Here is a 15,906-nt window from a genome sequence, read left to right as displayed (position 1 = left end):
TAAATCTTAATTTTTAAAATGTAACCATTGTTTAACCTTTTTTAAGTGTACATCTCTGTGGCATTAAGCACATTTATACTGTTGCCCAGTCATCACCACCATCCACCTCCAGAACATTTTCATCTTCCCCAACTGAAACCATGTACCCATTGAAACCCTGTACTGCACATTCTCCCCTCTCCTCTGCCCTGAAACCACCATCCTGCTTTTTGTCTCTATGAATTTAACTCCTCTAAGTCCTTACTTCCTATCAGTGGAATTGTACAATATTTGTCCTTTCATGACTGGAAGGAAAGTTTTTCTAATGATGAAAAACACACACAGTAGAAATAGTTTCTCTTCATCCCTCATATTACTGAGTCTTCCTGTAATGCCTGATACTGCAGCGCTCACCCTTTTATGACATGAGGGGAACCGGCCACAGAGAGCAAGCCAGGACAACAGAGCAGACAGATGAAAAGAATCTGTCACGATGGAAAATAGCATGAAAGATCCTCAAAAAACTAGAACCGAACTGTGGTCCAGCAATCCCACTTCAGGGGATATGTTCAAAGAAAATAAAAAGAGGGTGTTGAGGGATCTGCACTCCCATGCTCACTGCATCATTGAATCACAATAGCCAAATGATGGAAACAACCTAATTGTCCAGAAAGAAGGAAATCTTGCTTTTTATGACAACATGGATGGAACTTGAGGGTGTTATGCTAAATGAAATCATCCCAACAAAGAAAAACAAATACTGCAGGGTATCACTTACATGTGGAATCTAAATAAAAAGCCAAACTCAGAAACAAGAGAGTAGAAAAGTGGTTTGCCAGGGTGGTGAGTGGGGCAAATAGGGAGAGGTTGGTAAAAGGGTAAGAAAACACACAAAAAACTTGTCACTGAATTAACCTCCCCTAGGATAATTCCATTGCTAATGTGCTTACGTAAGGAGTAACTTTGCTTTATCAGTTAAGACTTTTATAGTTGGGCTTCTGTTCTTAAGGAATGAACAGTTCAGTGAAGGATACTTTCTCAGGTTCCTTTTTGCTGAGGCTTCCTCTGAAGCCCTTCATTTTCCTGGAACTAATACTAGTTTTCTTATAGTAGATCAGTGGCCAGGACCTTGACAAGGAAATAAAACAGAGAAAGAAGGAGAGAATAGTGGAGACTCTGATTTAACCTGGTATCTGTCTTCTCACTCAGAATAAGCCATTATGGAACCCTGCCCCCCAGAAGAATGTTTAGAACAGGGCAAAGAGTAGAGTTCTGCTCTGAGATCAGAGCCTACCAATTCCACTCGCCGGTACTGTTTCCTCTAATATGCTGCCTGCCTATCCAGACCCAGTATTTGTTTTCTTCTCCCCACTTTCATCGACTGCCTCTTGTCTGTGTAGACCTGAACAGTACCCGCTGATCACTCTGTCCTTGATTGCCTCTCTATATTGCCTTTTGTCTGTCCAAACTTTTATGATTTCCTCATCTCTTCTGCCGGGCTCATCTCTCAGACCCGCCTGGTCCCCTGTCATATTGCTTAACTAAGAGCAATTTTAGGTTCCCAGCCAAAAGAACGGAAAGTATAGCAGAAAGTATACCCCTACCTTTATACAGGCACGACTTCCCCCTGCTATAGACACCCTGCACCACAGTGGTTACATTAATTACTTCTGATGAACCTACATTGACTCATCATGATCGCCTATAGTGTACAGGTTAGATTAGGGGTTCACTCTTGGTGTCATCCATTCTATGGGTTTTGACAAATATATAATACCGTGTATCCATCATTGCAGTACCATACAGAATGGTTTCAACTGCCCTAAAAACCCTCTGTGCTCTGCCTACTTGCCTGTCCTTCCCTCCCACCCCCAAAACTCTGGTAGCCATTGATCGTTTTACTGCCTCCACAGTTTTGCCTTTTCCAGAATGTCATATAGCTGGAATCATACAGTATGTAGCCTTTTCACATTGGCTTCTCTCACATGTACTATGCATTTAAGTTTCCTCCATGTCTTGTCATGGCTTGATAGCTCAGTTCTTTTTAGTGCTGAATAATATTTAATGTCTGGATGTGCCATAGTTTCTTTATTCACTCACCTACTGGAGGATGAGTCTTTTCAAGTCATGGCAATCATTAATGAAACTGCTATGAACCTGTGTGCAGGTTTTTGTGTGGGCATAAGTTTTCAGTTTATGTGAGTAAATTCCCAGGAGCATGATTGCTGGGTTGCACAGTAAGAGTATGTTTAGTTTTGTAAGAAACTGCCAAATTGGGGGCACCTGGGTGGCTCAGTCGGTTAAGTGTCTAACTCTTGATTTTAGCTCAGGGCATGATCTCACAATTGATGGGTTCAAGCCCCATGTTGTGCTCTGCACTGACAGTGCGGAGCTTGCTTGAATTCTCTGTCTTCCTCTCTGTCCCTCCCCGGCTCGCGTTCTTTCTCTCTCAAAATAAATAAACTTAAAAAAAAAAAAAAAAAGTCAAACTGGGTGCACCTGGGGGGCTCAGTCGGTTAAGCATCTGACTCTTGATTTCAACTCAGGTCATGATCTCTCAACAGTTCATGGGTTGGAGGCTCTGTGCTGACAGTGCAGAGCCTGCTTGGGATTCCCTCTCACCTCTCCCTGCCCCTCCCTGACTCATGCTCTATCACTAAACAAACAAACAAACAAACATGAAAATAAAAATAAAAATAAAAAAGAAATTGCCAAACTGTCTTCCAAGGTGGCTGTACTACTTTGCATTTCCACCAGCAGTGAATGATAGTTTTTGTTGCTTTACATCCTTGTCAGCATTTGGTGTTGTCACTGTTTGTATTTTGGCCATTTGAATAGGTGTGTAGTTGTGTCTTATAATTTTAATTTGCATTTCCTTGATGACAAATGATGTTGAACATCATGGCTTACTTGCCATCTGTATATCTTCTTTGGTGAAGTGGCTGTCCAGGTGCTTTGCCCTTTTTAAAATCAGGTTGTTTTTTACTGTTGAGTTTTAAGGGTTCTTGGCATATTTATCACTTGTATCTTTATCAAATATTTTCTCTCACAAGCTTTTTTATAACAAAGTTGCAGCCAGGATTCCTACCTGCTTTTTGTCACAGGGTATAGATCTTTGGAAGAATGCTGTATTCAAAAGCTAAGCAGCAGTGCTGAGAGATAAACAGTACTTTGCTCTGCTCAAACAAAGCATCTAAAGCTGCAGCAGGTTTCTGCTGTTGTAGAGCTGAATCAAGTACTAACAATTGAATACTTTGAGTCCTATGCTTTGAGTGCTAAACTCAAAGTGCTGAACTCCAAGTACAGATACTAATAGAGTAATGTTACTTGCAAAGGCTTCCAACTCAGGGGAAAAGATCTAGGAGTTTTTGCCATTAGTAAATTTACTAATGGTCACCTTGCCCCAAGAGTTTTGTAACAGTAGCACAGGTGGATGGAAAGAGAATTTGTTAAAATGATACTTTGTCAGCAAGCTGCCAACCTGGTTTTTTCCACTTTGCTCTCAGTGCAATCTTCTGGAAGATGCATTCAGCCCAGATACTTACCTACACCAATACATCAGAGAAAGGAGTCCCTCAATTTGTGAATTTATACAGACTACAGAAGGATTCATCTACAATGTCTGAGCTTTCTTTCTAGAAAGAGAATTCCATACATTTTATCAGTTCCATCACCAGACTCAAACCGCACCCGGCCCAGTCACCATATAAAAACAAGATCCAGACAGCAGTGCTGATTCTAGGCACTCACTCTATTTGCTTGCAACCTGCTTGTGTTTGCTTCCTTCTCCCCTGTTTCTAGATTCCAGTTTCTAAAACCTGGTTTAGTCTCCTGGAGACTAAACTATTCTTGGTTCTGATCAGATTGATACAAATTCTTGTTCCACCACTTCTTAGCTCTGTGAGCCTCTGAAGAGTACTTTAATATCTCTCAGTCCCTATTTCTAGATTTATAAAATGGGGATCATAGCAGTAGCAAAAAACCTTTGGAGGCGTTGAGCCTCAGTTACTCACAGGGGGAATTTACAGTTCATGTACTGCTCTGTGTCGAGTTCCTTCCCTTCTCTGTCTCATTCTTCTTCTGTATGACGTGCTTCCTGGAATCGCCTCAGTTCTCATTTATGTGAATTTGTGCAATTCTCATCTTAGGTCTTGCTCTAAACCAAATTAAGACTACATCCCTAGTGACTGTGTGATGTTTTTTGTTCAAGCATTAATCTCAAAGAACCTTGGCAGACCCTATTAATTAGATCAACTATTAACTTCAAAATGTGTGTTAGTTTCAATTTTATTTTACAGATGTAGGCATATTTGTAGACAGTGGGGTTCTTATGGAAGCTTCCATTAAGGAACTGATTAAAAAAACATACAAATTATTTACCTGAATATTTTTAAATGAATAAGATATTTTATTTTATTTTATTTTATTTTGTTTTATTTTATTTTATTTTATTTTTGAGAGAGAAGATCCTGTACATGAGGAAGGCAGAGGGAGAGAGAGAATCTTAAGCAGGGGCTTAATCCCACAACTCTGGTATCATGACCTGAGCTGAAATCAAGAGTCTGACACTCAACCATCTGAGCCACCCAGGCACCCTAATAAGACATTTTAAAAATTGAAGTATAACATATACACAGAAAACTGTTATGTCATAAGCTTGATGACTGTGATGTGATATAGTAAGAAATTTATATTTGGTCTTTGTCCCAGCTCTCGGCACAGAGATAATCAAACTCTTGTAACTTCCTAAGAGATAAGAACCATAGGAACATCTTCTGTTATATACATTTTTTGTCCCCAGATCCTAAAACAGGTGAAAGGAGCATCTTTCACTATAATATTTGGTTTTTACCCCTAGTTACTGAAATAGCTCTAGAATGGTAAAAGTGAAGGAGTGCCTTTTGTTGTTTATAACAAACCCCTTTAAACCACACCTCAGTTTATGGTAATGAGGCAATTTTTAGAAAGCTTCTAAGGATGAGGCCTGGTAGCTAGTGAACTGACCATGTGATTGGAGAGTTGGAATTTTCAGCCCCACTCCTCAACCTCTGGAGAGGGAAGAGGGCTGGAGTTTAATTTTTTTTTTTTTTTTAGTTTATTTATTTTTTGAGAGAGAGAGTGAGCAGGGGAGGGTCAGAGAGAGAGGGAGAGGGAGAATCCCAAGCAGGTTCTGCACTGTCAGCGCAAAGCCCAATATGGGGCTCAAACTCACAAACCGTGAGATTATGACCTGAGCCGAAATCAAGAGTCAGGGGCTTAACTGACTAAGCCACCCAGGCGCCCCTGAAGTTTAAGTTAATCACTAATAGCCAACAATTTAATCTATCATGCCCACTCTAATGAAACCTCCATAAAAATCCTAACCAAAAGCATTTGGAGAGCTTCTGGGTTGGTGGACAAGAACACAGCCATATGTCAAGAGAGTGGTGTAGCCCAAACTCCGCAGAGACAGAAGCTCCCATACTCGGGACCCTTCTGGACCTCACCTTAGGTATCTCTCACCTGGCTATTCATTTATATTCTTTAATATATCTTTTGTAATTAATCAGCAATAATGAGTAAACTGTTTCCCTGGATTCTGTGAGCCATGCTAATAAATGATCAAATTTGAGGAGGCGGTAATGGGAACCCCTGATTTATCATCAGTCAGAAGTACACACGACAACTTGGGACTTATGACTGGCTTCTGAAGTGGGGGCAGTCTTGTCGGACTGAGCTCTTAACCTCTGGGATCTGTGCTAACTCTGGGGAGTTAGTTTTAGAATTATATTAAATTGTAGGACACGTCAGTATCGCCAAGGACTGGAGAATTGCTTGGTGTGGAAAACCCCACACATTTGGTGCCAGAGTATTGAGCTTGGGTGTTTTTCCTTTGAATGATTTATTACAAAGTGAACACTCTCATGTAACTTTAACCAAAGTTGAGAAATAAAATATTACCTACATGCCAGAATAGGCACGGACCTCATGGCCCCTCCCTCCTATTGCTCTCCTTTTCTTCCCAAAAGATAACTACCATGTCTCATTATACATTAGTTTTGCCTATTTTTGACCTTTTTGTAAATGGAATCATATGGTACATATTTTAATAGCTTTATGGGTATATAATTCATATATCATACAACTGACCCATTTTAAATGTGAATTCAAGAGTTTTTAGCATACTCACAGAATTGTGCAATCATCACCACCATCAATTTTGAACATTTACATCACCACAAAAAGAAACCCTGTACTCATCAGCAGTCACTCTCCCTTCTTCCTAATCCCCCCATCCCTGCCCCAGCACCAACAACCATTTATCTACATTTTGTCTCTGTAGATTTGTTTATTCTAGACATTTCATGTAAGTGGAATCATACAATGTAGTCTTTTGTGACTGCTTCTTTTACTTAGCATAATGTTTCCAAGGTTCATCCATACTATAGCATATATCTACTTCGTTCCTTTTTATTGCTGAATAATATCCCATTATGTGGTGATGGACTAAATTGTATCCCTCAAAATTCATATGTTAAGACCTTTACCCCCAATGTGACTATATTTGGAAATAGGGACTTCTAAGAGAGAGGTAATTAAGGTTATATGAGGTCATAAGGGTAGCGGCCTAATCCAATAAGGCTAGTGTCCTTATAAGAAAAAGAGACACCAGGGATGTGCATGCACAAGAGAAAAAGCCATATGAGGACACAATGAGGAGGCAGCCACCTGCAAGCCAAGGACTGAGGACTTGGGAGAAACAAACCTACAAACACTTTGATATTGGGCTTCCAGCCTCCAGAAATGTGACACATAAATTTGTGTTTTTTAAGCCATCCAGTCTCTGGTATCCTGTTATGGCAGCCCTAGGAGGCTAATACAAGAACAAATGGAAATTCTCGAGCTGAAATGTGCCACATCTGAAATTAAAAAGGCACTGGATAAATTAGGAGCTAGAGATGAAAAAGAAAGGATCCATGAAGCTGAAGACAGGTCAATAACAACTCTTTAAACTGAAGCACAGAGAAGTAAGGCCAAAAAATAATTAACAGAGTCTCAGTGATCTGTGAGACAATATCAAGAATTCTCACATTTCTATATTAGAGTTATAGCAAGAGAGGGAGGGAGGTAGAAAAAAGATTTGATGAAAGAAATATTTCCAGATTTGATGACATAGGTAATTTCAAGAAGTTCAAAGAAGCCCAAGCATCATATATATAAGGAAAAGCATACCAAAGGTGACTATAGTCGATGACACTGTTGTGCAATTGAAATTTGCTAAGAGAGTAGAAATTAAATGTTTTCATTGGGAAAAAAAGTTAAATACGTAAGGTCATGGACGTGATAATGAACTACATGGAGAGAATCCTTTGACAATGTGTGCGTATATCAAACCATCATAGTGTGCACTTTAAATATCTTACGATTTTATTTGTCAATAACACTGGAAAAAAAAAAGAAAGAAAGAAAACCATACCAAAGCACATCAAAATCAAATAGTTGAAAGATAGTGATGGAGAGAACATTGTAAAAGCACCAAAGAGGGGCACCTGGGTGGCTCAGTCAGTGAAGTGTCCAACTTCGGCTCAGGTCATGATCTCACAGCTCGTGAATTTGAGCCCCGTATCAGGCTCTGTGCTGACAGCTCGGAGCCTGGAGCCTGCTTCATATTCTGTCTTCATCTCTCTCTGCCCCTCCCCTGCTCACGCACTGTCTCTCTCTCTCTCTCAAATATAAATAAACATTAAAAAAAAAAAAAAAACAGCACCAAAGAAAAAAGATGCATTACATACAGAGAAACAAAAATAAATATTTCTGCTGATTTCACATAAGGGACAATACAAGCCAGAGGGAATTGGATTGACATTTGAAAACAATAAAACAAAACAAAAGCAAAGGGAAAAAGCCTACCAACCTACAATTCTCTATCCAGCAAAAATAACCTTAAAAACTGAAGGTGAAATAAAAATACATTCACAAATAAAACAGATGAGATTGGACTAGGGTGGGACTTTAATCCAGTAAGACTAGTATTGTCTTAGTCCTGTCAGACTGCTATTAAAAAAAATGCCATAGACAGGCTAGCTTATAAACATAGAAATTTATTTCTCACAGTTCTGGAGGTTGTAGAGTCCAAGATCAAGGCACCAGCATGGTTGCCTTCTGGTGAGGGCCCTCTTCCTGTTTATAGCTGGTGCCTTCTTGTGTCTTCATATGGTGGAAGAGGCTAGGGATTTCTCTGGAGTCTCTTTTATAAGGTATTAATCCCATTTATAAGGCCTCCACCCTCATGACCTAAGCGCATTCCCAAGACCCCACCTCTTAATACCTTTGGGGTTAGGTTTCAACATGTAAATTTTAGGGGGACACATTCAGACCATAGTAAGCATCTTTATAAGAAGAGAAGAGATAAACACACAGACAACACATAAGGGCAGACTCTTATGTGATAACAAAGGCAGATTGTAATCCTATAGCTATAAACCATGGAATGCCAAGGATTGCTAAACTAGCAAAATGCAAGGAAGTATTCTCCCCTACAGGCTTCAGACCCTGATGACACCTTGTTTGTAGACTTCTAGCCTCCAGAAAATTCTTAAGACATACTCAGTTTATGGTACTTCATTATGGCAGTCCTAAGAAATTAATATGCCATGTGTCCCTTGAACAATTAAAATGTATATCTACAAATATACATGAATGTTTACAGCAGCTTTATTCATAATAGCTTGAACTAGAAACAAGTCTAAGTTTCCACCAATCGGTGGATAGCTTGACAAAATGTGGTATATTCATACAATGGAATATTACTCACCATTAAAATTGAATATCCCATTGGGAATGCAAGCTGGTGCAGCCACTCTGGAAAACAGTATGGAGGTTCCTCAAAAAGTAAAAATAGAACTACCCTACCACTCAGCAATTGCACTACTAGGCATTTATCCACTGGATAGAGGTGTGCTGTTTCAAAGGGACACATACACCCCCATGTTTATAGCAGCACTATCAACAATAGCCAAAGTATGGAAAGAGCCCAAACGTCCATCAGTGGATGAATGGATAAAGAAGATGTGGTATATATATACAATGGAGTATTACTTGGCAATCAAAAAGAATGAAATCTTGCCATTTGCAACTATGTGGATGGAACTGGAGGGTATTATGCTAAGTGAAATTTGTCAGTCAGAGAAAGACAAAAATCATATGACTTCACTCATATGAAGACTTTAAGAGACAAAACAGATGAACATAAAGGAAGGGAAACAAAAATAATATAAAAACAGGGAGGGGGACAAAACAGAAGAGACTCATAAATGTGGAGAACAGAGGGTTACTGGAGGGGTTGTGGGAGGGAGGATGGGCTAAATGGGTAAGAGGCACTAAGGAATCTACTCCTGAAATCATTGTTGCACTATATGCTAACTAATTTAGATGTAAATTAAAAAAAATAAAAATAAAATTAAAAAAATTTGAATATCCCATGGATAAATATAACAAAATATGAAAATCTCAAGATCATTATACCAAGGGCAAAAACGGGGCTATACTGTATGATTCTATTTTCCTGAAGTTTAAGAATAGACAAAACTAATCTATCATGAGAGATAGTGGTTCTATGATAGTAATGCAGATAAATGGTTGTAAACATTTGTCAAAACTCACTGAGCTATAAACTTAAATTTTTACTTATGTAAATTACACTCAACATGGTTGATCAAAAGTATATACCATAAAAACTTGTAATGAATATTCATAGCAGCATTATTCACAATAACCAAAAAGTGGAAACAACCCAGATGTTGTCCATCAGTTGATGAATAGGTAAAATGTGGTTTAGCCATATGTGCTAGTCTTCTGTGGCTACCATGACAGAATACACATAGGCTGAATGGCATTTCATCTTCTCGTAGTTTTGGTGGCTGGAGGTCCGAAATTAAGGTTTTGCAGGTTTGATTTGAAGTTAAGGTTTTGCAGGTTTGATTTCTCCTGAAATCCTCCATGGCTTGCAGACATCTATCTGCCTTCCTGCTGTGTCCTCACCTAGCCTTTTCTCTTGTATATTCACCTCTCTGGTGTCTCTTCTTCTTATAAGGACAGTAGTCATATTGGATTAGGGTCCCACCCTTATGACTTCATTTAACCTTAATTACCTCTTTAAAATCCCTACTTTGAGGGATGGCTGGGTAGCTCAGTTGGTTAAGCGTCCAACTATTGATTTCAACTCAGGTTATGATCTCACGGTTTGTGGGATAGAGCCCCATGCTGTCAGCTTCAGCACAAGCCTGCTTAGGATTCTCTTTCTCCCTCTCTCTGCCCCTCTCCTGCTCATGCTCTCTCTCTCTCAAAATAAATAAATAAAACTTAATAAATAAAATCCCTATTTCCAAATACTGTCACATTTGGAATTAAGGGTTCACTGCGTGAATTTGTGAATGTTGAGGGGAACAATTCAGTTCATAAGTTTTTTTTTATAGTTTTCATTTGTCCTTATTTGTTCATCTTTTCCTTAAATCCTTGACAACATTTATTTATTAAAAATTTTTTTAATGTTTATTTATTTTTGAGAAAGAGACAGAGAGACAGAGCGTGAGTGGGGGCGGGACAGAGAGAGAGGGAGACACAGAATCCAAAGCAGGCTCCAGGCTCTGAGCTGTCAGCACAGAGACTGACATAAGGCCGGAACGCACGAACCACGAGATCATGACTTGAGCTGAAATCTGTCCACAAGATCATGACCTGAGCCGATGTCAGACGCTTAACTGACTGAGCTACCAGGCGCCCCTCCTTGACAACATTTATAATAGCTCTTTTAAAAAAAGATTTTAGGGGCCCCTGGCTGGCTCAGTCAGTAGAACATGTGACTCTTGATCTTGGGGTCGTGGGTTTGAGCCCCAAATTGAGGGTAGAGATTACTTAAAAAAAAAAAAGATAAAAATATTTAAATAAATAAGTATAAAAACAGACACTAAATGTCATTTAATTCTATCATATATTTCATATAAACTTCTGTTTCTCCTGACTAATTTTTCTCCTAAATATAGGTCATTTTCTTGATTCTTCAATATCTAGAGGATTTTTTAAAAAGGTCACCCATTTGAAGTGACAATTCAATAGATTTTAGTATATTCACAAAGTTTTGCAACCACCAAATCTAATTTTAGAACATTTTCATTCACCCAGAAGGAAATCCCATGCCATTAGCAGTCACTCTCCAATCCTTTTACCCCCCAGCCCTAGGCAACCACAAATCTACTTCCTATCTCCATAAATTTGCCTATTCTTGCCATTATCTAGTGATTTTGATTGGATTCTGGTCATTATGTCTGTTACATTGTTGAATTTATGGATTTTGTTGTGTTCCTTTTTTTTTTTTTTCAATGTTTATTTATTTTTGGGACAGAGAGAGACAGAGCTGAACGGGGGAGGGGCAGAGAGAGAGGGAGACACAGAGTCGGAAACAGGCTCCAGGCTCCGAGCCATCAGCCCAGAGCCCGACGCGGGGCTCGAACTCACAGAGGGCTCGAACTCACGGACCACGAGATCGTGACCTGGCTGAAGTCGGATGCCCAACCGACTGCGCCATCCAGGCGCCCCTGTTGTGTTCCTTTTAAAATGCTGAGTTTTAGGGGCGCCTGAGTGGCTCAGTTGGTTAAGCATCCAACTTCAGTTCAGATTATGAACTATGGTTCATGAATTCAAGCCCCAAGTCAGGCTCTGTGCTGACGGCTCAGAGCCTGGAGCCTGCCTTGGATTCTGTGTCTCATTCTCTCTGTCCCACCCCAACTCACACTCTGTGTGAGTCTCTCTCTAAAATAAATAAACATTAAAATTTTTTTTTTAAATATTGAATTTTATTTTGGTAGGCTATTTAGTATAAATCAGAATGGTCCTTTCAAGGCTTGTTTTTAAGCTTTCTGGGTTTTGTTGTTTGTTTCGTCTTTTTCTTTTATTTAGTTGTTTATTTATTTATTTAGACAGAGGGCACGAGTAGGGGAGGGGCAGAAAGAGAGGGAGAGAGAATTCCAAGCAGGCTCCACACTGCCTGCACATAGCGCTGATGTGGGCCTCAAATTCACAAAATGTGCGGGGAGCCTGGGTGGCTCAGTCGGTTGGGCGTCCGACTTCAGCCAGGTCACGATCTTGCGGTCCGTGAGTTCGAGCCCCGGGTCCGGCTCTGGGCTGAGCCGGGCTGAGGGCTCAGAACCTGGAGCCTGCTTCCGATTCTGTGTCTCCCTTTCTCTCTGCCCCTTCCCCGTTCATGCTCTGTCTCTCTCTGTCTCAAAAAATAAATAAACGTTAAAAAAAAAAAATTAAAAAAAAAATTTCACAAAATGTGAGAGCATGACCTGAGCTGAAACCAAAAGCCGGTCACTTAACTGAGCCACCCAGGCACCCCTATTTGTAAGCTTTGTGATGATAGCTCTAGAGTAGCCTTTTCTATAGGTCTAACTTAGTCCTACTGAATGCATCAGGTCATCAAAGTCTCTCAACACCAGTCTCCCAACAAGATCTCTTAATACCAAGGTCTCTCTGATGGCTGTTCAGCTTGCAGTTCTCCAGTAGGTTTTCTTTGCTCAGCCTCATAGGGTCCCATTCTACTCTTGTACAGCTTTGTATTTGACCAAAGACAGGGAAACTCCCATGCAGATTTCTGAATCTCATTCTCTGTATCGTTCCCATCTCTCTGGTATTCTGCTTTATAATTTTTTTTTTAACGTTTATTTATTTTTGAGACAGAGAGAGACAGAGCATGAATGGGGGAGGGTCAGAGAGAGGGAGACACAGAATCTGAAACAGGCTCCGGGCTCTGAGCTGTCAGCACAGAGCCCGACACGGGGCTCGAACTCACAGACCGCGAGATCATGACCCGAACTGAAGTTGGCCGCTTAACCGACTGAGCCACCCAGGCGCCCCTGCTATTCTGCTTTATAACTTTTAGCTGTCTCAGTCTCTACAGGCTCTTTTTTCTCTTCAGATCATCAAGTCTGCCATGCCTTGCTTGGGATCCTCCTTCCTATGCTGATATTTGGTAAACAACATCAGGAAGAAAGCTAAGGAAACCGTAGGACTCACTTCATTTTGTTCCCCCTTCTCTCAGTAATGACTGTCCTGTGCTGCCTTGGTCCAATGACTGAGAATAACTATTTCACATTTATGGTACAGTTATCCAGTTGTGTATGACAGGAGGGTTATTCTGGTACCAGTTACTTTGTCATGGCTAGATGTGTGTGTTATTTTTTGACTGGCTCCCTTTTTGCTCAATATTATGTTTGCGGATTCATGCTTATTGTTGAGTGAAATATTTAGCTCACTTCTTATTTCTATATGGTATTATATAACTGAATATATCACAATTTACTTATATATTCTATTGTTGGACATTTGAGTAGTTTCCATTTTGGAGCTATTGTAAATAATGCTGTTATAAATACTCTTATACATGTCTTTTGGTATATGAACTGTTGGGCATATGTCTAGAAATGGAATTGCTGGATAGATTATGCATATAGTCAGGTTTATACATATTGCCAATTAATTTTGTGAAATAGTTGTACCAACTTTCATGCTCATGTACAGTTGTATGTGAGTCCCAGTTACTCCATGCTTCATTAACACTAGGTACTGTCAACTTTTTATTATTATTACATTTATTTATTTTTGAGAGACAGAGAGAGACAGAGCACGAGCAGGGGAGGGGCAGAGAGAGAAGGAGACACAGAATCTGAAGCAGGCTTCAGGCTCCGAGCTGTCAGCACAGAGCCCGATATGGGGCTCGAACTCACAAACTGTGAGATCGTGACCTGAGCCGAAGTCAGACGCTCAACCAACTGAGCCACTCAGGTGCCCCTGTATATTTACCTTTTTATTCAACAACCTTACTAAATCCATTTTTAATTTTAGCAATCCATCTCTAGATTCTTTTGATTTTCTTCATACAGAATCATGTCTATAAATAACTGTTTTACTTCTTACTTTCTAATCTTATGGCTTTAATTTCTTTTTCTTATCATCTTGTACTTTCTAGGACCTCCAGTAGAATGCCAATAGAAATAATGGTGAACATATCCTTCATCTCTTGTGCCCAATATCAGGGAGAAATGTGTCAATATTTGCCATGTTTCCAAATAATCCATGTATCAAAGAATAAATCACAATGAAAATTTAAAATGTTACATTGAAAAAAATGTTACATTGGAAGTTAATGAGTATGGCATATGAAACTAGAAGGATATAGCTAAAGCCATACTTAGAAGAAATTTTATAGCCTTAAATGCATATACACCAAAAAGGAGGAGGGCTAAAAAATCAATGAACTAAGCATCCATCTCAAAGTGTTAGAAAAAGAGAAAATTAAACCTAAAGATAGCAGAATGGAGGAAATACAATTAGGGCAGGAATTAAACAGAAAACAAACAGAAAACAAAGGATTATCAAAGACAAATATTGGTTCTTTGAAAAGGCTATAAATATTAAAAAAAACTCCTGACAAGAACAGTAAAAGAGGATATTATAAACAAATTCATGACAATAAGCTTGAAAATACATGTGAAATCCAGTTTGCTACATGCATCAATAGTTTGTTCCTTTTTATTCTCAGTAGTATTCCACAGTATGGATATGCCGCAGATTGTGTAACCATTTATCTGTGTAAGGAATCTGGGCTAATTCGAGTTTGGGGCTATCATGAATAAAGTTGCTATAAATGTTCGTACACAGGTTTTTACGTGATGGTATGTTTCAATGCCCAGGAGAACAACTGCTGGCTCATATGGTTCTGGCATATTTTGTTTATAGGAAAATGCAAACTGTTTTCCAGAGTATCTGTACCATTTTACATTCCCACCATCAACAGATGAGAGATTAGTTTCTTCACATCCTTACCAGCATTTGGTGTTGTCACCAAATTTTTTATTTTAGCCATTCTTACAGGCATGCAAATCAATTAAAAATATTTCATTCAGATTATTTAGTATATTTTTAATGATATTGTTTTTAAGTAATCTCTTCACCAAACATGGGGTCAGACTCACAACCCTGAGATCAAGAGTCACATGCTCCACTGACTGAGCCAGCCTGGTGTCCCCAAATTATTTAGTAATTTTGGAGGGTGAGTTGACCTGCAACATATTTAACCTTTATAATCAGTGCTGAATTGGGTTTTGTGGGATAGGACCCAGACATCTGGATATTTTAAAAATCTGCATTGGTGAATCTGATTTGCAGTTAAGATTATGAAGACACCTTCATCTCAGAGGACACAAGCTTTGAAGAAAAAGTCATCCTTTGAAGAAACAGCCATATCTAATGATGGGAATATCATAGACAATGAAAATATGTGGTAGGATAGTAGAGCTGAATGACATTTCAGAAATAATAACCAAGGATTCTATAACCATGGAAAATAATGTTTTTTGGAAAATAATTTTTTAAACTTTTGAAAGTTCAAAATATAATTTTAAAGGGGTCTAAGTAGACCAAAAAATAATTTTAAATTTTAAATTGATATCTAAATTAAAAAAATGGTTACTTAGAGCCATGGAGAATTTCTTATTACCAAGAAAGTTCAGGTAGGGATGAATCAAGTTATTTGACTAATTTGAGGCTATCAAAATCTCTGACAACCAGGAAAATTGTGGATTATGTCTCTAGAGGGCGCTGAACCTCTACAGAGCAATGCAGGAAAGGAAAATCTTGAAAATTCTAAGAACCAAACAAAAGTAATGCTTCATGAATAGCAGTAACATCAATTAGAAAATTAGAGTATATTATTAAGAAAGGAGCAAGTCTAAGAGTAAAAGGTTTAAGGGAAACAAAGAGAAAATGTCTGCCTGGTTCCCACTCTGGCTTAAGGAGTCCAGTAAGATTCCAAATCACCCCGACCTCTCCAGTGCAACCAGACTCCTGACTAATAACAACACCTATATGCCATTTTGGAGATGATGGTCA

This window comes from Prionailurus viverrinus, chromosome C2, assembly GCF_022837055.1.
Source record: "Prionailurus viverrinus isolate Anna chromosome C2, UM_Priviv_1.0, whole genome shotgun sequence".
In the NCBI taxonomy this organism is placed as follows: Eukaryota; Metazoa; Chordata; class Mammalia; order Carnivora; family Felidae; genus Prionailurus; species Prionailurus viverrinus.
The sequence above is the reverse complement of the archived record's forward strand: the minus strand, read 5'-3'. Positions refer to the sequence as shown.